Source organism: Lontra canadensis, unplaced genomic scaffold, assembly GCF_010015895.1.
Source record: "Lontra canadensis isolate GAN:19392208 unplaced genomic scaffold, GSC_riverotter_1.0 scaffold6, whole genome shotgun sequence".
Lineage (NCBI taxonomy): Eukaryota > Metazoa > Chordata > Mammalia > Carnivora > Mustelidae > Lontra > Lontra canadensis.
Genome location: NW_022631000.1, coordinates 738,026 through 759,922, shown reverse-complemented (window position 1 = coordinate 759,922; position 21,897 = coordinate 738,026).

The following is a 21,897-nucleotide window of genomic DNA, read 5'->3' as shown; positions in this document are numbered from 1 at the left end:
GTACCTGGTCTATCTACATCCTAAGTGAAAGGTAGAGATTAGTCCAGTTAAATCAGGCACTCATAGAAAAGCAGAGTATTGTGGTAGAGCAGACAGACATTGGTAGATTATAAAAAACAATATGACCACTAACATGAAAACTCTATGCTCTGAAATTTTCATATTATGTTACAGACCAGTGGAAGGAGACAGTTATTTTTGAAGAGTGAGGAAAATCTACAAACCCACCTCTACTTAGCCAGTTAGCCCAGGAAGGATATAGCCTCACCTCTGATATGGCACTCACTGTATCTACTCTCACCACGTCAGCTACTTCCCTAACTACCAATGATTGATTCCCATAGTTTAACTTCAGTTACCAGAAGGAAGGAGAATCCAAAGATAGCCACAGTTCCAGTAAGGGAGACAACTCTTTCTAATTGCCTGAGCTTTTTCTCTACCTAGTCATATATTCTGCTAATTTGGGCACTACATTGCAAAAAAGGCTACAGTTCTGCATGTGTAGCCCACTAAATGTTCTTTTCTTGGTATTCAGAAGTTAAGCTGAGGGCATACTGTGCTATTCTAAGTCATCTAAATATTCCTAAGTCTGATCTCCTTCCTCCACATAACAAACACCACATTTTTTTTTTTATCTTCAACCAGTCATCTTGATGAAACAGTATTCAGGATACAGATTTCATTAGATTTTACCTGATACTATAGTGAGCTTTATTTTTAGAATTTTAAAATGTACCCAATTAAAAATTGATGAATGCTTCATGATTTTATTTTTACAATTTGCAATATTCTACAGGAGAAAAAGTAACCAAAGAGGAAATGAGAATGGGTGTTTTGATAATAAGTCCCCCACTAACTAGTCTTTGTAGCTCTAGGTTTCAGGCTTATTTGCAAAATGAAAGGACTGGAACTACATGACCTACAAATTATTTTTATTATCTTTTTTTTAAGATTTTATTTATTTATTTGACAGAGATCACAGGCAGAGAGGCAGGCAGAGAGAGAGAGAGAGGAGAAAGCAGGCTCCCCACAGAGCAGAGAGCCCAACGTGGGGCTAGATCCCAGGACCCTGGAATCATGACCTGAGCCGAAGGCAGAGGCTTTAACCCACTGAGCCACCCAGGAGCCCCAATTTTTATCTTTTGATATGAAAGAGTTACATTCATACTTCATGATACAATCTTCATGTCCCTTTTCATATGTATACTATAGTCTTTTTACCTAACAAGTGTCTGTCCACTTCAGTCCTTCTCCACTTCCTCCCTCCTACTCCAACATCATCTCTGATCTGCTTTCTAGTGGTTCTTTATCCCTTAATTCTTGTCTCCTCCCAATCCAACCCAAATAAGCAAGTGATATTAAAGCAGAGTTTTGATTATGTTAAACTTCAGTTTAAATGCCTTCAATGACTTCCAACTGCATTTAGAATAAAATGTCCTACAAGACAACCTGCAAGGCCTTACATGACAACCCCAGGCCACAACTCCAGTCTCACTTCTCCCTGCCATTCTTTCCCCCACCACAGCACTCCAAATACATCGGTCTCATTTGATTTCAAGAATTCACTGAACTCTTTCTTATTTCTAGAATATTGCCTATGCCCTTTCCTCTGCCTGACTTACTTTTTCCACAGTCTCCATGTAATCTTTTTATTCCTTGAGTTTCAGCTAAAATATTTTCTCAAATATCACTTCCATAGACAAACCTCCTCAAATGTTTCTACAAATATCATTGCTCCTTTCTACTATTGATTTCTGTCTCAGCACTTGTTTATCTCCTTTATTGACCTAATCAACATTTATTTATTTATTTATTTATTTATTGGATTTTAGTTTGGCCTTCCCATCCCCAGATTGTCTTTCTGTGTATGTCTGTCCTGTTCAGGATGATATCCCTCAATGCCTAACATGGTGTCTAGTACATAGAAGACATTCAGTAAATATTTATTGAATGAGCAACTGAAACCAGGGTTGAGTTGGAACGTCTTCTCTGTTTCACTCCATGTATTATCTGTGCAGTGTGTATCATGACCTAGATTCCTTAATACACAGAAGAAGGATAGTAACCCAAGCTGAGTTAGTGGGAGACATAAAGGAATGTTGATCTTAATGTGGTTGAGGAGCATTGCTTTCCATGCACAAGTGTGGGGCAATTCTGCTCCATGTGTGAGAGCCCAGTCCCATCTGAGCACTTTTCTATGTCTACCACTATGTATCCTGATTTCAATCTCCTGGAAGAGCCTCAGTCTTCAACTGAAAAGCGTAAAAGAAACAATTACTTCCAAGTCTTCTCTAGCATCTGTCTTTATCTTCTTCAGAAGGGAGAAGATATAGGGGTGGGTTAGATGACTCTCCTCTTTCATAAAGTATTTTGTAAATGCCTATTACCTAATACAAAAGTTAAGTGAAACAGATTTGACATAAAACAGTGATGACATGAATCCCACCTTCTGCACCCTGTGAAGTTTCCTAGAAACAAGAAGACAGCATTTCCCTCCATATTCCTTCATAAAAACAAATCTCAAGCATCAGGCAATCACTTCTCTGGGACAACGTTTGCCCACAACTCCCAAACTCAACACTTTCGATTCGGTCTCAGGGAATCACTTTTCTTTTTATCATCAGAGTCATTTTTTTTTTCATCATCAGGGTCAATTAGGGAGTGAAAACAATTAGCTACTTTAAAAATTGAAACGTGAATATTTTCTTTTATTAACTATATTGAACAGACAATTGCCATCTCATGGCATCCTGTGTCCCTGAAACATTTTTTCATGAGTTTAATTATGAATTGTGTAAAATTTTGTTTATTTTAAGTGGATTCATTATTCCTTGTGGTAGCTTCCTGCAGTTTAAACTCATAATTTCACTTTGTTCAGATGTGACTTTAACAGTGATCTTTCATTCACACTGTTTGAAGGAGAAAGTTCCCATTTATCTCAGTGACCTGAATATAATCTTCCCACTCTCATTTAATGGAAGTTGCTCATTAAATATTTGATAAATGAATGAATTAATGAATCACATAAAATATGAACTATCACATTGATAATAAGAACATTCCTATAGAGGATATGGAATTAAAATTATAAAATATTTTTATTAAAAATTCTAGGGTCATAGAGATCACCTATTTTAAATCTACTATTTTTTTACAGAAAAAAATAAGGACAAAATTGTTAAAGAATTTGATTATTTGATTCCACTTTTACCAACTAAAATTAGAATCCCAGTTGCTAAGATCCTATTAGTCACACTATACTTTGGGCTTGAGCAGCAGTGGTTCAAATTAGGTTCTTATTACTAATGCAAAAATTTGATTCTAATGCAAAGATGTAAATGTAAAAGAAGTTGCATCAAATAGAACAAACCTAAAGAAATCAATGACTCTTTTGAACATTAGTTTCGAATGCTAACTTGTAAAATATTCAAAATCTTTAGCTATCAATAATTTTTAAAGCTTTCAGACACTAACAGCTAAGGAACAGTAGTATGCATCAGTCGCTGAGTAGAACCACAGAGATAAAGAATTGAATCTCTTTCAATAACTGTAAAAGATAAAGCATTTAATATTTTTGTATGATTATCTCCAATAACCAAAAACATAGTAATACATGTGCCTTGGGGTATCTTATGTATAAGTAATACAAACCATGTAACAGATTCAAACTGTCAGTTGTTTAGTTTTAACTTAATTGACTTTTCTACTGTTAAACAATATTTTTTGGGTTCCCACCATCACAAAAAGCTCATGTTTTTTAAATTACATTTTATTTTTGTTAGTTGTATATGGTAAATTGGTTTCAGGTGTAGAATTTAGTGTTTCATCACTTACATATAACACCCAGTGCTCAACACAAGTTCGTTTTGTGTGCTCTTGTTAATTAATTTAGTAACAGTTTGTGGCATACATTACAATTCTTTACTGATCACCAGTTCCCCCTTTCTTTGAGGTACCTGGAAGGATTCTTTAGAAGGTAAGAATATGAGCAGAAGAGATGAATGTCACTTCCACGCAGAAGAATTCCACTAATAGAGTTCAGCTGTTAACCCACAGTCTTCAGCTGTTACAGCAATTATGGGCTCCTTGGTCAAAACAATTTGACAAATGCCTCTTCCTTAGAGATGGACATTATATATTAGTATATTAAACATATTCTCTGCAGAGAATATCCCCTCTGCAGAGGGGAAAATACTTTAACATAGCACTAATTAATTTTCTTGCCTAAAAATTCTTCTTCCTTGGGACTCTCTTTGGCAGTCACAGGGTCATATTGTAGATATTGAAAATTAATTTAGTAGTTAACTAACCATTTAGTAATTAACTAACCATTACTAAATGTTTACTAAATGGTTAGTTAACCATTACTAAATGGCAGTCACAGGGTCATGTTGTATATATTGAAAATTAATTTAGTAGTTAACTAACCATTTAGTAATTAACTAACCATTACTAAATGGTTAGTTTACAGCCAAATAAACAAAGGCGTAAGTGTTCAGAGGATAGGTTGTAGGTTGAGCACTAGCCATTGAATGCTTCTGGAAATGCTATGGAAATGACACACATCACTTCCAGTCATATGCTTAATTTCAAGGGTATCCTTCCAGGTACCTCCATGTAGAGGGAAATTCTATATCAGTGCCTGACACAAACTGCTGCCAAAGTCTATTTTTAAAGCATGGTGGGGCAGGGCACATTTTGTGGTACGAGTAACCTAAATGATACTCTTTGAAAACAGAAGTCATTGAAGTTGAAATTAAGTGTTGGTGTCCAAGTCAGAAGGCAGAAAACCACACTAGTAATTTGAAAAGGGAGAATTTAATGTAATGAATTATTAACCAATAGAAAGTGGTTAGCTACTATAAAAGTAGAGGGGATGAAAGAATGCAGGAAGAACAAATACAAAATGGCTTCTAGGGCTGAGGGAGAGTACACAAAGACAGAAATAAACATCTGGAGGAGAGGGGCACCTGGGTGGCTCCGTCAGTTAAGCAGCTGCCTTTGGCTCAGTCATGATCCCAGAGTCCTGGGATCAAGCCCCACGTCAGGCTCCCTATTCAGCGGGGAGCCTGCTTCTTCCTCTGCCTCTCTCTGTCTCTCTCTCATTAATAAATAAATAGAGTTTTTGAAAAAAAAATCTGGAGAAAGACCACTACCCCACCACAAGACTGTAAATCTGACCTTGTTGAAGAAGGTATAACTGTAACCTGTTAGAGAGAGTGGCAATTTGCTAGGATGTTAGTAGGCTGAATTTTGTCTTCAGGAAGCTATCTGCTAAGGGGCCAGAATGATTTGCTGAAGATTGAATGTCACTGGATCTCCCACTGTCAATCATACCATGAGAGCTAAAACTAAAACACCTCAAAAGGAGAAAGAGAATTCTCTTCCTCTCTATGCTTTGAAGTGTTTCTCCAGCCTGCTCTACAAATAAAACTTAACATTGAACCAACTAGCAATGCAAAAATTTGAGCCCAGCTATAAAAGGACAAAGTGGAGGAAAGAAGTATGAAATTGAGGGGCAATAAATTGATAAGTGGCACAGATAAGGAATGCTTAGAAAAAAAAGAATCTGCTGATACAGTAACCATGAAGGCACTACAAAAATACAACACATTTCTCAACTTTCTTCTCATCAGAAATACAAGCTTAGCAGAGGGAATAGGAAAAAAAACAATGCCCACCTTCTAGTTACTTCCTGGAAAGTGCCTATTACATACTTGTCCAGCTTTTGCCTGATGGTACAGCTTCCAATTGGCCTGCATCCATGTGTGGAACTTGCCTCCTCCCTTTTGGGACATGATGGGTCTTGGCATGCCCTCAACTACATGAAGCACTAAAAATAAATAAGGCATCTTGGACAAGCGTGTAATTTGTGAGGCAATCAAGAGTATGGGCCAGGCTACTTGACAAGGTTTATCTCCTACATGAGACCACTCCATCAAGATTAGAAAGGTGGTGGTTTTGTGTAATACACAGAGTGTCAAGGAAAATGAGGAAACAGAAGAATACATTAAAATAAATGAACAAGATAAAACTCCAGAAACAGAACTTAATGAAACAGAAATAAGTGATTTACCTGATAAGAAATTCAAAATACTAGTCATAAAGATGCTCTCAGATCAGAAAATCTTGCATTAACAAAGTGAGAAATTCAACAAAAAGGTAAGTACCAAACAAATAACAGAGATAAAGAATACAAGAACAAATGTAAAAATTCAATGGAAGTGTTCAACAGCAGACCACATCAAGTAGAAGAAAGGACCAGTGAGCTGGAAGAAAGGACAGTGGAATTCACTCATTCAGAGGAGCAAAAAGAAGAAAGAATGAAAAAGAGTGAAGACTATTTAAGGGACTTATGGGATACATAAAGCAATCAATATTTGCATTATAGAAATCCCAGAAAGAAGAAGAAAGAGAAATAGGGACAGAGAGCTTTTATGAAGTAATAATGACTGAAAATTTCCCTACCCTGGAAAAACAGAGATCCAGATCAGGAAAGCCCAGGGAGCTTAAAGTAACATGAATCAAAAGGAAACCACACCAAGAGAAACATTAAAATTCAGTAGCCAAAAATTAATGACAAGAAGATAATATTGAAAATAGCAAGAGGAAAAAAAGACTTGTTATATACAGGGAAATCTCTATAAGACTATAAACAGATTTTTTTCAGGAGAATCTTTGCAGGCCAGAATGGAGTGGCATGATATATTCCAAGTGCTAAAAGAGAAAGAAAAAAAAAAAACACTGCTATTCCCAAATACTCTATCTGACATAATTGTACTTTAGAATTGAAGAAGAAGTAGAGTTCTACAGTTAAAGAGAAGATACAGTTTATCACTACTAGACCAGCTTTACAAGAAATGTTAAAGGGATTTCTTCAAACTGAAGCAAAAGGATGCTGATTAGTAACAGGAAACATGAAAGTAAACTCTAGTGTTAAAGGTAAATATACTATAAACAGAATAGTCTAATAGTATAATGGTGGTAGGAAAATCACTTATAACTGCTATAATGGCTAAAAGATAAAAGTCTTAATAAAAAATCATAATGGCAATAACTTGTTGATGGATACACAATGCAAAAAGATGTAAATTGTGACATCAAAAACAAAATCCAAGGGTTGTAAAAATGTACAACTTTCTTATGTGCTCAAAGTTAAGTTATTTTCCACTTAAAATAATCTATTATAGGGGCACCTGGGTGGCTCAGTGGGTTAAAGCCTCTGCCTTCGGCTCAGGTCATGATCCCAGAGTCCTGGGATTAAGCCCTGCATCAGGCTCTCTGCTCAGCGGGGAGCCTGCCTCCTCCTCTCTCTCTGTCTGCCTCTCTGTCTACTTGTTATCTCTGTCAAATAAATAAATTTTAAAAAATAGTCTACTATAAATATGGTTTTTGTAAGTCTCATGGTAGTAAAACAAAAACCTATAGTATATACACAAAAGACAAAGAATAACAAATCAAAGCATACCACTATGGGAAATTATCAAATCACAGAAAAAGAAAGAGAGGAAGAAAGGAATTAAGGAATTAAAAATAATCAGAAACCAGTTAGTCTGTTAATTTAAGTGACAATAGTAAGTCCACAATTACCAATAATTACTTTAAATATAATTGTACTAAATTTTTCAATCAAAAGATGTAGAGTGGCTGAATGAATTAAAAAAAAAAAAAATAAGACCTGACAATAAACCGCCTATGTGAGACTCACCTCAATTTTGCAGACACAGGTAGACTGAAAGTGAACCTTTCAGTCTTTCACTGAAGGTGAATCTTTCAAAGTGAATGGAAAAAATATTCCATGCAAATGGAAACCCCAAAAAAGCAAAGGTAGCTATACTTCTATAAGACAAAATAGACTTTAAGCCAAAAACTATATATAACAAGAGACAGAGAAGGCCATTATATAATTATAAAGGAATCAACTCATCAAGAGGCTGTAATATTTGTTAATATTTATGTACCAAACATAGGATCTCCTGAATATAAAAAGCAAATATTAACAAATCTGAAGGGAGAAACAATACAATACAACAATACAATAGTGTAGGGGACTTCAGTACTCCACTTGCAACAATAGATAAATCATTGAGACAGAAATTTAGTTAAGTAAACCTTAGAATTAAATTATATATTGGACCAGATGGACTTAATGGACATCTTGAGAATATTCCATTCAACAGCAGAATGCACATTCTTATTAGATACATGTTAACATTCTCTAGGATAGATCATATGTTAGGCCACCAAAGCAGAGTTAATGAATTTAAGAAGAATGAAATCATATAAAGCATCTTTTCCCACAACAGTGGTATGAAACTAGAAAGCAATTGCTTGAATAAAATGTAAATATTCACAAGTTTCTGGAGATCAAACATGTTACTGAACAACATATGTCAAAGGAGAAATCAAAAGAGAAATAAAAAAATATATTGAGACAAATGAAAATAGAGCATACCAAAACATGTGATGGAACCAAAGGCATTCTGAGAGGGAAGTTTACAATGATAAACGCCTACATCAAGAAACAAGAAAGATTTCAAATAAGCAACTTAACTTTACACCTCAATAAATAACAAATGACATAAATGAAGTAGAGACTAAAAAGAAAACAGAAAAGGTCAGTGAAACTAATAGCTGGTTTTTGAAAGAAAAAATATAGATGAAACTTTAGCTAAACTTGCAGGTTCCCTTTTCTCCACATCTTTGCTAACACATGTGATTTCTTGTTCTTTGATACTAGCCATTCTTTATTATTATTATTATTATTATTATTATTATTAACATATAATGCATTATTTGCCCCAGGAGTACACGTCTGTGAGTCATCAGGCTTACACAATTCACAGCACTCACCATAGCACATACCCTTTCAATGTCCATAACCCAGCCACCCTCTCCCTACCCTCGTAACCCCCAGGAACTCCCATTTTGTTTTGTGAGATGAGGAGTCTGTTATTGTTTATCTTCATCCCAATCCCATCCTGTTTCATTTTTTCCCTTCTTACTCCCCACAACCCCCCACCCTGCCTTCTAACAGATGTGAAGTGATGTGGAATATGGTTTTGATTTGTACTTCCTTGATGATTAGTGATATTGAGCATCTTTTCATATGTCTGTTGGTCACCTATATGTCTTCCTTGTAAAAATGTATATTCCTGTTTTCCACCAATTTTTTAAAAGGCTTTATTTATTTATTTGAAAAAGAGAGAGAGCAGTGGGGAGGGGCAGAGGGAGAGGAAGAGAGTCTCAGACAGACTCCACGCTGAATGTGGAGCCTAATGCAAGGCTCAAACTCATAACCTGAGATCATGACCTAAACTGAAACTAAGAGTTAGATGCTTAACCTATTGCACCACCTAGGCACCCCTCCACCATTTTCTTAAATCAGATTGTTTTTGCTGTTGAGTTGTAAGAGTTCTTTATCTATTTTAAGTATTAATCCCTTAATGGATGTATGATTTGTAAATGTCTTCTCCCATTCAGCAAGTTGCTTTTTCATTTTGTTGATGATTTCCTTTGTCATGCAAAAGCTTTTTAGTTTAATGTAGCCCTAGTTGGCTGTTTCTGTTTTTGTTTGCTTTGCTTTAGGAGTCAGATCCAAAAATTCATCACCAATTCTTGTGTCAAGGAGTTTTCCATTTATGTTCTTTTCTAGGAGTTTTATGATTTTAGGTCTTGCATTCAAGTCTTTAATCCATTTTGAATTAATTTTTGTGTATGGTGTAGGATAGTAATCTAATTACATTCTTTTGCATGTGGCTGTCCAGTTTTCTCAATACTATTTATTGAAGTCACTATTCTTTCATCATTGTATATTCTTGGCTACTTTGTTGCAAATGAATTGACCCTACATTCATGGGCTTATTTCTGGATTATCTATTCTATTTCATTCCTCTATATGTCTGTTTTTATGCTAATATCATACCATTTACATTATTGTAAGTTTGTAATATAGGTGGGAATGTAAACCAGTATAGCCAGTATGGAAAACAGTATGGAGGTTCCTCAAAAAATTAAAACTAGAACTACTATGTGATCCAGCAATTCCATTTCTAGCTATTTATCTGAAAAAAGCAAAAACACTAATTTGAAAAGATATATGCACTTCCATATTCATTGAAGCATTATTTACAATAGCCAATATATGGAAACAACCAGAGTGTCCATGGATGGATGAAGAGTTAAAGAATATAATATCACACACACACACAAACACACACATACACACACTGGAAAACTACTCCGTCACAAGAAAGAATGGGATATTGTCATTTGTGACAACATGGATGGATTTTGCTTGAGGGCATTATATTAAATGAAGTAAGTCACACAGAGAAAAACAAATGTGATATGATTTTACTTATATGTGGAACCTAAAAAAATTAAAACAAAACAATATAAAACAAAAACCAAGCTCATGGATACATAGAACAGATTGCTGGTTGTCAGAGGGGAGGGGGGTAAGTGTTGGTAAGGTTGGTTAAAAGGTACAATTTACAGTTATAGAATAAGTAAGTCATGAGAATGTAATGTGCTATGGTGACTATATACAGTCAGTATATAGTTGTGTGTTTGTATATATATATAGGTGTGTGTATATATATATATGTATGTATATATATATATATATATACATATATATATATAATACTTTATTGCATATTTGAAAGTTACTAAGATAATAAATCTTAAAAGATCTTACCAGAAGAAAAAAAGACAATTATACTATGATCTCTCTGATATGAGGAATTTGAGAGGCGAGGCAAGGCAGCTGGCTGTGGAGGGTAGGGAGAGAAAAAATGAAACAAGATGGGACTAGGGAGGGAGACAAACCCATAAGACACTCTTAATCTCGGGAAACAAACTGAGGGTTGCTGGGGACACGGGCTAGGGATAGGGTGGCTGGTTGCGGACATTGGGAAGAGTATGTGCTATGGTGAGTGCTGTGAATTATATAAGACTGATGACTCACAGACCTGTAGCCCTGAAGCAAATAATACATTATATGCTAATTTTTAAAAAATGTAACTATGTATGGTAACTGATGTTAACTAAACTTGTCATCATTTCAGTGTACACAAATATTGAATCACTGTTTTACACTTGAAACTAATATATAGCCTTCAATTTAGAATAATTTAAGATTTTTTTAATTTTGTGATGGTGTGAAGGCAATACACATTCAGTAGATACTAAACTTCAAATTTTGAATTTTGTCCTCTTCTCAGTCTAGTGATATGTGGTACAATACTGTCTCGTGATGCTGGGCAACTCCCAGTCAGCATATAATCATAAGGGCAAACAATCGGTACCCTTACAACCATTCTCTACCCATTCAATCATTTTGTTTCTCGATTTCAGTATTCAATATATTACATGAGGTATTACATATTTTATTATAAAATATGCTTTGTGTTAGATGAATTTGCCTAGCTCTGGGCTAATATTAAATGTTCTGAGTACATTTTAAGTGCACTCAGCTAAGCTATGATGTTGGGTACGTTAGGTGTATTGAATGTATGTTTAACTTATTAAATTTTCCACTTTTGATGAGCTTATCAGGATGTAACCCTATCATAAGTCACAGAAAATCTGTGATGTTATATGACAATTACTTAGTTTATTAAGAGAACTATGAAAATAGAAAACTCAGGGAGATTAAAACAAACAAACAAACAAACAAACAAACCTTAAGTAGACTTACCAAGAAAAAAGAAGAAGAAAGGATTCAAATAAAATCAGAAATGAAAGAGGTGACATTATAACTGATATCACACAAATATAAGAAATCATAAAATACTACTTTGAATAACTATATGCCAACAAATTAGACAACCTAGAATAAATGGATAAATTCTGAGAAATACAGAACCTACCAAAACTGAATCAGGAAGAAGTAGAAAATCTGAATAGAGCATTTATTAGTAAGGGGATTAAATCAATAATCAAAAATCTCTTCCCGCAAAAAAAAAAAAAAAAAATCCAGGACCAGAAAGTTTCACTGGTGAATTCCACCAAACATTTATAGATGATTTAATACCAATCCTGTCAAACTCTTTTTAAAATATAGAAGATAAAGGAATACTTCCAAATTAATTTATAAGGTCAATGTTATCCTAATATCAAAATTAGATAAAGACAGTACTAAAAAATTACAGGCCAATAGTCCAGATTACCATAGATGCAAGAATGCTAAGCAAAATATTAGTAAATTGAATTCAGCAACACCCTAAGAGGATTATACATCATGATCAAGACAGATTTACTCTAAGGATGCAAGGATGTCTGCAAATCAGTCAAACAGCACTAGCAAAATGAAGGATAAAAATCATAAAATCATTTCAATAAATACAGAAAGTGCATTTGACAAAATTCAATATCCTTTCATGATAACAATTATCCACAAAGTGGGTATAGATAGAACATATCTCAACATAATAAAGTCCACATCTAACATCTTACTAAATGGTAAAAGGCTGAAAGCTTTCCTTCTAAGATCAGGAACAAGACAAGGATAACCATTCTCACCTTTTACTCAACATAATAATGATAGTCTTAGCCAGAACAATTAGACAAGAAAAAAAGAAAAAAATAATGAAAAGAAAAGTCATCTAAATCAGGAAGAAGTAAAATTGTCTCTATTTGCAGATGTCATATAGCATATATAGAAATATCTAAGAACTCCATCATAAAACTGTTAGAATATACAAATTTAGTAAAGCTGCACAATACAAAATCAATATATAAAAATCAGCTGTGTTTGTATACACTAACAATGAACTGTGTGAAAGAGAAATTAAGTAACCAATTCCATTTATAAGCACCAAAAACAATAAAATGCTTAAAAATAAATTTAACCAAAGAAATGAAGGATCTGCACACTGAAAGTTTTATGATATCGAAGAAGACACAAATAAGTGAAAAGATAGTCCATGATCATGAATTGGAAGAATTAATATTGTTAAAATGTCCATACTACCCAAAGCCATCTATAGACTCATTGCAGTTCCCATGAAACTTCCAATGATATTTCTCACAGAAATAGAAAAAAGAATCCCAAAATTTGTATGGAATCACAAAAATCCCTAAATAGCCAAAGCAATCCTGCATAAGAAGAACAAATCTGGAACATTACACTTCCTTGCAAACTAACAAACAAAACAAAAACCAAAACAACCACACATAATGTGGTACTGGCATAAAAGTGGACTCACAGACTGATCAATGGAACACTACAGAGAGCCCAGAAATAAACCACTGCTTATAGAGTCAACTAACATTTGAAAAGGAAGCCAAAGACAGCTGGTGTATTCTGGATTTTTCTATTTTTTTGAGGGAGGCTTGGATGGCTATATATTTCCCCTTAGGACTGCCTTTGCTGTATCCTATAGGTTTTGAACCGAAGTGTCTTCATTCTCATTGGTTTCCATGAATTGTTTAAGTTCTTCTTTGATTTCCTGGCTGATCCAAACATTCTTAGGCAAGGTGGTCTTTAGCTTCCAGGTGTTTGATTTCCTTCCGATCTTTTTCTTCTGGTTGAGTTCCAGATTCAGAGCATTGTGATCTGAGAATATGCAGGGAATAATCTCGATCTTCTGGTATCAGTTGAGTCCTGATTTGTGACCCATTATGTGGTCTGTTCTGGAGAAAGTTCCATGTGTGCTCGAGAAGAATGAGTACACTGTTGTTTAAGGGTGCAATGTTCTGTATATGTCTATGAGGTCCATCTGATCCAATACATCATTCAATGCTCTTGTTTCTTTATTGATTTTCTGCTTGGGTGATATGTCTATTACTGAGAGTGGCATGTTAAGATCCCCTACTATTAATGTATTCTTATCAATATGACTCTTTATCTTGATTAACAGTTGTCTTATGTAGTTGGCTGCTCCCATATTGGGGGCATAAGTATTTACAAATGTTAGATCTTCATGGTGGATAGACCCTTTGAGAATGATGTAGTGTCCTTCTGTATCTCTGACTATAGTCGTTAGTTTAAAATCTAATTTATCTGATATGAGAATCACTACCCCAGGCTTCTTTTGAGGCCCATTGGCATGAAAGATGCTTATCCATCCCTTCACTTTCAGTCTGGATATATCCTTGGGTTCAAAATGGGTCTCTCTCTTTTTTTTTTTAATTTTATTTTTTATAAACATATATTTTTTCCCCCCAGGGGTACAGGTCTGTGAATCTCCAGGTTTACACACTTCACAGCACTCACCATAGCACATACCCTATCCAATGTCCATAACCCCACCCCAAAAACCCCCCTCCCCCCAGCAACCCTCAGTTTGTTTTGTGAGATTAAGAGTCACTTATGGTTTATCTCCCTACCAATCCCATCTTGCTTCATTTACTCTTCTCCTACCCCCTTAACCCCCCATGTTGCATCTCCTCTCCCTCATATCAGGGAGATCATATGATAGTTGTCTTTCTCCAATTGACTTATTTTGATAAGCATGATACCCTCTAGTTCCATCCACGTCATCGCAAATGGCAAGATTTCATTTCTTTTGATGGCTGCATAGTATTCGATTGTGTATATATACCACATCTTCTTTATCCATTCATCTGTTGATGGTCATCTAGGTTCTTTCCATAGTTTGGCTATTGTAGACATTGCAGCTATAAACATTCGGGAGCACGTGCCCCTTCGGATCACTACGTTTGTATCTTTAGGGTAAATACCCAGCAGTGCAATTGCTGGGTCATAGGGTAGTTCTATTTTCCACATTTTGAGGAACCTCCATGCTGTTTTCCAGAGTGGTTGCACCAGCTTGCATTCCCACCAACAGTGTAGGAGGGTTCCCCTTTCTCCTCATCCTCGCCAGCGTCTGTCATTTCCAGACTTGTTAATTTTAGCCATTCTGACTGGTGTGAGGTGGTATCTCATTGTGGTTTTGATTTGTATTTCCCTGATGCCGAGTGATATGGAGCACTTTTTCATGTGTCTGTTGGCCATCTGGATGTCTTCTTTGCAGAAATGTCTGTTCCTGTCTTCTGCCCATTTCTTGATTGGATTATTTGTTCTTTGGGTGTTGAGTTTGCTAAGTTCTAAAGAACTTAGATTCTGGACACTAGCCCTTTATCTGATATGTCGTTTGCAAATATCTTCTCCCATTCTGTCAGTTGTCTTTTGGTTTTGTTAACTGTTTCCTTGGCTGTGCAAAAGCTTTTGATCTTGATAAAATCCCAATAGTTCATTTTTGCCCTTGCTTCCCTTGCCTTTGGCGATGTTCCTAGGAAGATGTTGCTGCGGCTGAGGTCAAAGAGGTTGCTGCCTGTGTTCTCCTCAAGGATTTTGATGGATTCCTTTCTCACATTGAGGTCCTTCATCCATTTTGAGTCTATTTTTGTGTGTGGTGTAAGGAAATGATCCAATTTCATTTTTCTGCATGTGGCTATCCAATTTTCCCAACACCATTTATTGAAGAGGCTGTCTTTTTTCCATTGGACATTCTTTTCTGCTTTGTCGAAGATTAGTTGACCATAGAGTTGAGGGTCTATTTCTGGGCTCTCTATTCTGTTCCATTGATCTATGTGTCTGTTTTTGTGCCAATACCATGCTGTCTTGATGATGACAGCTTTGTAATAGAGCTTGAAGTCTGGAATTGTGATGCCACCAACTTTGGCTTTCTTTTTCAATATTCCTTTGGCTATTCGAGGTCTTTTCTGGTTCCATATAAATTTTAGGATTATTTGTTCCATTTCTTTTAAAAAAATGGATGGTACTTTGATAGGAATTGCATTAAATATGTAGATTGCTTTAGGTAGCATAGACATTTTCACAATATTTATTCTTCCAACCCAGGAGCATGGAACATTTTTCCATTTCTTTGTGTCTTCCTCAACTTCTTTCATGAGTACTTTATAGTTTTCTGTGTATAGATTCTTAGTCTCTTTGGTTAGGTTTATTCCTAGGTATCTTATAGTTTTGGGTGCAATTGTAAATGGGATTGACTCCTTAATTTCTCTTTCTTCTGTCTTGTTGTTGGTGTAGAGAAATGCGACTGATTTCTGTGCATTGATTTTATATCCTGACACTTTACTGAATTCCTGTACAAGTTCTAGCAGTTTTGGAGTGGAGTCTTTTGGGTTTTCCACATATAGTATCATATCATCTGCGAAGAGAGATAGTTTGACTTCTTCTTTGCCGATTTGGATGCCTTTAATTTCTTTTTGTTGTCTGATTGCTGAGGCTAGGACTTCTATTACTATATTGAATAGCAGTGGTGATAACGGACATCCCTGCCGTGTTCCTGACCTTAGCGGAAAAGCTTTCAGTTTTTCTCCATTGAGAATGATATTTGCGATGGGTTTTTCATAGATGGCTTTGATAATATTGAGGTATGTGCCCTCTATCCCTACACTTTGAAGAGTTTTGATCAGGAAGGGATGCTGTACTTTGTCAAATGTTTTTTCAGCATCTATGGAGAGTATCATATGGTTCCTGTTCTTTCTTTTATTAATGTGTTTTATCACATTGATTGATTTGCGCATGTTGAACCAACCTTGCAGCCCTGGAATAAATCCCACTTGGTCGTGGTGAATAATCCTTTTAATGTACTGTTGAATCCTATTGGCTAGTATTTTGGTGAGAATTTTTGCATCTGTGTTCATCAATGATATTGGTCTGTAGTTCTCTTTTTTGATGGAATCCTTGTCTGGTTTGGGGATCAAGGTGATGCTGGCCTCATCAAATGAGTTTGGAAGTTTTCCTTCCATTTCTATTTTTTGGAACAGTTTCAGGAGAGTAGGAATTAGTTCTTCTTTAAATGTTTGGTAGAAATCCCCCGGGAAGCCATCTGGCCCTGGGCTTTTGTTTGTTTGGAGATTTTTGATGACTATTTCAATCTCCTTACTGGTTATGGGTCTGTTCAGGCTTTCTATTTCTTCCTGGTTCAGTTGTGGTAGTTTTTATGTCTCTAGGAATGCATCCATTTCTTCCAGATTGTCAAATTTGTTGGCATAGAGTTGCTCATAATATGTTCTTATAATTGTCTGTATTTCTTTGGTGTTAGTTGTGATCTCTCCTCTTTCATTCATGATTTTATTGATTTGGGTCCTTTCTCTTTTCTTTTTGATAAGTCTGGCCAGGGGTTTATCAATCTTATTAATTCTTTCAAAGAACCAGCTCCTAGTTTCGTTGATTTGTTCTATTGTTTTTTTGGTTTCTATTTCATTGATTTCTGCTCTGATCTTTATGATTTCTCTTCTCCTGCTGGGTTTAGGGTTTCTTTCTTGTTCTTTCTCCAGCTCCTTTAGGTGTAGGGTTAGGTTGTGTACCTGAGACCTTTCTTGTTTCTTGAGAAAGGCTTGTACCGCTATATATTTTCCTCTCAGGACTGCCTTTGTTGTATCCCACAGATTTTGTACTGTTGTGTTTTCATTATCATTTGTTTCCATGAATTTTTTCAATTCTTCTTTAATTTTCTGGTTGACCCCTTCATTCTTTAGAAGGATGCTGTTTAGTCGCCATGTATTTGGGTTCTTTCCAAATTTCCTCTTGCAATTGAGTTCTAGCTTCAGAGCATTGTGGTCTGAAAATATGCAGGGAATGATCCCAATCTTTTGATACCAGTTGAGACCTGACTTAGGACCAAGGATGTGATCTATTCTGGAGAATGTTCCATGTGCACTAGAGAAGAATGTGTATTCTGTTGCTTTGGGATGAAATGTTCTGAATATATCTGTGATGTCCATCTGGTCCAGTGTGTCATTGAAGGCCTTTATTTCCTTGTTGATCTTTTGCTCGGATGATCTGTCCATTTCAGTGAGGGAAGTGTTAAAGTCCCCTACTATTATTGTATTATTGTCGATGTGTTTCTTTGATTTTGTTATTAATTGGTTTATATAGTTGGCTGCTCCCACATTAGGGGCATAGATATTTACAATTGTTAGATCTTCTTGTTGGACAGATCCTTTGAGTATGATATAGTGTCCTTCTTCATCTCTTATTATAGTCTTTGGTTTAAAATCTAATTGATCTGATATATGGATTGCCACTCCTGCTTTCTTCTGATGTCCATTAGCATGGTAAATTCTTTTCCACCCCCTCACTTTAAATCTGAAGGTGTCTTCGGGTTTAAAATGAGTTTCTTGTAGGCAACATATAGATGGGTTTTGTTTTTTTATCCATTCTTATACCTTGTGTCTTTTGATTGGGGCATTTAGCCCATTAACATTCAGGGTAACTATTGAGAGATATGAATTTAGTGCCATTGTATTGCCTGTAAGGTGACTGTTATTGTATATTGTTTCTGTTCCTTTGTGATCTACTACTTTTAGGGTCTCTCTTTGCTTAGAGGACCCCTTTCAATATTTCCTGTAGAGCTGGTTTGGTGTTTGCAAATTCTTTCAGTTTTTGTTTGTCCTGGAAGCTTTTAATCTCTCCTTCTATTTTCAATGATAGCCTAGCTGGATATAGTATTCTTGGCTGCATGTTTTTCTCGTTTAGTACTCTGAATATATCATGCCAGCTCTTTCTGGCCTGCCAGGTCTCTGTGGATAAGTCTGCTGCCAATCTAATATTCTTACCATTGTATGCTACAGACTTCTTCTCCCGGGCTGCTTTCAGGATTTTCTCTTTGTCACTAAGACTTGCAAATTTTACTATTAGGTGACGGGGTGTGGACCTATTCTTTTTGATTTTGAGGGGGGTTCTCTGAACCTTCTGGATTTTGATGCTTGTTCCCTTTGCCATATTGGGGAAATTCTCTCCAATAATTCTCTCCAATATACCTTCTGCTCCCCTCTCTTTTTCTTCTTCTTCTGGAATCCCAGTTATTCTAATGTTGTTTCGTCTTATGGTGTCACTTATCTCACGAATTCTGCCCTCGTGGTCCAGTAGTTGTTTGTCCCTCTTTTGCTCAGTTTCTTTATTCTCTGTCATTTGGTCTTCTATATCACTAATTCTTCCTTCTGCCTCATTTATCCTAGCAGTGAGAGCCTCCATTTTTGATTGCACCTCATTAATAGCTTTTTTGATTTCAACTTGATTAATTTTAGTTCTTTTATTTCTCCAGAAAGGGCTTTTATATCTCCCGAGAGGGTTTCTCTAATATCTTCCATGCCTTTTTCGAGCCCGGCTAGAACCTTGAGAATCGTCATTCTGAACTCTAGATCTGACATATTACCAATGTCTGTATTGATTAGGTCCCTGGCCTTTGGTACTGCCTCTTGTTCTTTTTTTTGTGGTGAATTTTTCCGCCTTGTCATTTTGTCCAGATAAGAGTATATGAAGGAACAATTAAAATACTAAAAGGGTGGCAACAACCCAAGGAAAATATGCTTTAGCCAAATCAGAAGAGATCCCAAATCGTGAGGGGGGTGGGGGAAGGGGATAAAAAGAGGTTTAGAAAGAAAAAAAAAAAAGAAAAAAGAAAAAAGAAACAAATAAAAAAAGAAAACCAATAATGAAAAAATATAAAAAGGAAAAAAATATATAAATATATTAGATGAACTAGTTAAGAAACGTTAAAAAAGAAAAGGGTAAAACTTAAAAAAATTTGGCAGAAGAAGAGAAAAAAAAATTAAATTAACTGCAAGGCTAAAGAATCATGGGGAGAAAGCCATGAGTTCCGTGCTTTGCTTTCTCCTCCTCTGGAATTCCGCGACTCTCCTTGGTATTGAAACTGCACTCCTCATAAGTGAACTTGGTCCTGGCTGGTTTCTTGTTGATCTTCTGGGGGAGGGGCCTGTTGTAGTGATTCTCAAGTGTCTTTGCCCCAGGCGGAGTTGCACCGCCCTTACCAGGGGCCAGGCTGAGTAATCTGCTCGGGTTTGCTTTCAGGAGCTTTTGTTCCCTGAGCGCTTTCCGTAGAGTTCCAGAGGACGGGAATGAAGATGGCGGCCTCCAGTCTCCGGCCCAGAGGAGCCGAGAGCTCGGGGCCCCACTCCTCAGTGAGCCCTCAGAGAACAGTGCCTAATTACTCCCGTCTGCCTGGCCTCCGGCCGCGCTCCGAGCTCACAGCACCTGCGACCGGTTCAAGGTAAGCCCGAGCTGTGAGCTTACTCCTCGGCTCTGTCTCTGTAGCCGGCTTGCCCATTCTAATACCTGCAAGCTCTGTGACACTCAGACACCCCGATCCTTCTGTGACCCTGCGGGACCTGAGGCCACGCTGACCCCGCATGGGCTTCACCCCAGTTTAGCCTCTGGAGTGATGTCCCTCAGCGGATCAGACTTTTAAAAGTCCTGATTTTGTGCTCCGTTGCTCCGCCGCTTGCCGGGAGCCGGCCCCTCCCCCCGCGGTCTATCTTCCCGTTGCTTTGGATTCACTTCTCCGCCAGTCCTACCTTTCAGGAAATGGTTGACTTTCTGTTTCTAGAATTGCTGTTCTTCTTCTCTTCGATCTCCCATTGGATTTGTAGGTGTTTGCAATCTTTAGATAAGCTATCTAGCTGATCTCCCGCAACCTGAAGTAGTCTCAGCCTGCTACTTCTCCGCCATCTTGACTCTTCCCCCTCAAAATGGGTCTCTTAAAGAAAATATGTGGATGGGTCCTGTCATTTTATCCAATCTGTAACCCTGTGCTATTTTATGGGAGCATTTAGGCCATTCACATTGAGAGTGATTATTGAGAGATACGTTTTTATTGAAATCGTGTTTCCTGTGAAGTCGTTGTTTCTATAGATTGTCTCCATAAATTTCTTTTCAATGACACTCTTGGGTTCTTTCTTCTTTTATAGAACCCCCCTTAATATTTCTTGTAGTGGAGGCTTGGTGGTCACATAGTCTTTTAATCCTTGCCGGTCTTGGAAGCTCTTTATCTCTCCATCCATTTTGAATGTCTCTCTTGCTGACACCTTAAAGAACTGGAGAATCAACAACAAATTAAGACAAACCTACACACGAAAAGGGAAATAATCAATATTAGAGCAGAGATCAATGAGATAGAAACTAGAGATACAGTAGAACTCATCAATGAAACTAGAAGCTGGTTTTTTGAAAGAATCAATAAGATTGATAAACCATTGGCCAAACTAATCCAAAAGAAAAGAAAGAAGACCCAAATTAATAAAAATTATGAATGAAAAGGGAGAGATCATGACTAACACCAAGGAAATAGAAACAATCATCAGAAATTATTATCAACAGTTATATGCCAATATGTTAAGCAACCTAGGTGAAATGGATACATTCCTGGAAACCTATAAACTCCCAAAACTGAATCAGGAAGAAATTGATAACCTGAAGAGACCAATTATCTAGTAACGAGAATGAAGCAGTGATCAAAAACCTCCCAAAAAACAAGAGCCCAGGACCTGACAGATTCCCTGGAGGAATTCTACCAAACTTTCAAAGAAGAAATTATACCTATTCTCCTGAAGCTGTTTCAAGAAACAGAAACAAAAGGAAAACTTCCAGACTTTTTATGAAGCCAGAATTACCCTGATCCCCAAACCAGGCAAAGACTCCACCAAAAAGGAGAATTTCAGATCAATATTCCTGATGAATATGGATATTAAGATCCTCAACAAGATCCTAGCTAATAGGATCCAACAGTACATTAAAAAGATTATCCACTATGATCAGGTGGGTTTTATCCCTGGGTTGCAAGTGTGGTTCAACATTCACAGATCAATCAGTGTGATAGAACAAATCAATAAGAGAAGAGAGAAGAACCACGTGGTCCTCTCAATTGATGCAGAAAAAACATTTGACAAGATACAGCATCTATTCCTGATTAAAACGATTCAAAGTAAGGGATAGAGGAAACATCCCACAACTTCATAAAATCTATCTATTAAAAACCCACAGCAAATATCATCCTCAATGGGGAAAAGCTGACAGCCTTCCTTTTGAGATCAGGAACATGACAAGGATGCCCAATCTCACCACTCTTGTTCAACATAGTGTTAGAAGTCCTAGAAACAGCAATCAGAGAACAAAGA